The sequence below is a fragment of the Atta colombica genome, unplaced genomic scaffold (genome assembly GCF_001594045.1).
Source record: "Atta colombica isolate Treedump-2 unplaced genomic scaffold, Acol1.0 scaffold248, whole genome shotgun sequence".
NCBI lineage: Eukaryota > Metazoa > Arthropoda > Insecta > Hymenoptera > Formicidae > Atta > Atta colombica.
Window position 1 is genome coordinate 237492 of NW_017259346.1, and position 2008 is coordinate 239499.

A 2008-nucleotide genomic window follows, 5' to 3' on the forward strand; every position below is an offset into this window, starting at 1 on the left:
TAATAAAACTTTAAATATAATTATTATTACTAACACAGCAAGAATATATATATATATATATATAAATTCTATAATTACATATATATAAATCTATAATTACATGATACCATAACTATTGATCATATAATTATACAAATCACAAATACCAACAATTTTTCTGTCAATGAGTAGAAGGTCCAAGAATTTTTGGACATTTATTCGTCGATAGTTTTTGATTCCAATACTATACTAAGTAACAAGTTTGTAGAATTCTTGTGGGATACTTGAGAAGTTGAAGCTCAACAGAGATACGTATAGCAAAATAGATGATCGCGAATAATACTTGATACTTTGACACATTTGCTGCACAGATACATGGACTCGTTAATATTGTATTAAATTCCTCGTGCAACCGATACGGTTCGGCAATTCAATCAATTAATTTCATTCTCGCGATAGACAGTGCGCTGACGCAGTGAATGACAAGCAAAATCTGTTTTATTAGTTATGTAACATGAGATGAGCAAAAAGCACGTAAAATGTTTGAAATAAGAATATTCCAAATTTAAATATAGAAAAATAATTTAAATTACTAAAATAATTATGTCTTTTAATCAGTGGCATTATTCAAAGTTTGATGTTACATCTAATTAATTTAAAGAAAAGTATCTATTTTTCTGCAGTATTTAAAACTTATTTCGCTGTTAGATCCGATTTGAATAAAACATTTATTCTAGGCTACCTTAAGCCTAATTTGCTTCTAATTGATCGTGAGTAATCCATTTATAATACTGCGTTAAGATTTTTGTTTTTCAATGCCTAATGATGATTCTTATGTATTTTTAGCTACTAAAAAGAATTTAAGATTGAAAAAATTCCTTACTCACAAATTTTAAGAAATCAAGAACTTTGTTTTTGAAAAAAATTTTACAAACAATTTATGATTTTTTTCTTCTACTTTACACAATTAAGTACAATATAAGAATCATTTAGATGTTAAGAAATAGAAATTCTTTGTAAATTAATGTAATTTTTTTACATTAAACACTACCAATAAATTTTATTATTTTGATATATCACTTAAAATTCTATATATAAAGAAAAGAAGCTTCATATTCATTTTATTTTAGTTTCATATTTCATATCACATTTATTTTCAGATATTGTAAAAAATACGTTATTACATAAGAAATTCAAAAGCGAAATTTCTAAAAATTGAAAGGTGAATGAAATTTTTTTGAAATTATTTTTAATGTAAAAAAACCTTACAAGAAACACTCATCATTTGAAATAAAAAGTTCAAAATTTGCATTATGAATGATAAGGAATGCTATGTGAAAGTGAGACGCGTCGGCGGACAAATTTACGCGCAGAAAATAATACGAAAATAATGCTCTAGTGATAGCGACACGCGCAATTGCGCTTATTAGTTCGTACATGCGGCGGATTGATCAATCCCGCAATCGATCACGAGTTCTTTCCTCGCGCGCGCATTTTATTCTACCTTCATTCACACTCGTTTACTTGCGGACACCATATTCGTTCGACAGAACACACACACATTACACATACACACATGTTATACCTATATGTATATATACGATTTTTCGATGTGTACATCGTCGTTTTCTGCGCCATTGTGTCGCAGCCGATCCAGCAATTTCCATGATTCTTCTGCGACTTCGCGATTATGTGTCTCTCTCTAAGGTCGATCGATACAATCGCGACACTTCACCACGTTTTAATCGTCGTCCTTCACGGCGAGATTTCATACTTGCAAATAGCAAACGCTTCGAAGTATCCTTAGAGGGATTATCACGATCGATCTTCTCGTACTCGAATTTTAATCCGACGAATCTGGAGAAAATCAACAGTAAATTGGTTAATCAAGGTCAAAATAAACGTGCACAGCACGAAATTACAAATAGATTATGTTGAAATGAACCATGTATATATAAATACACACACATACACACACACACACACACACACACACACACACACACACACACACACACACACACACACA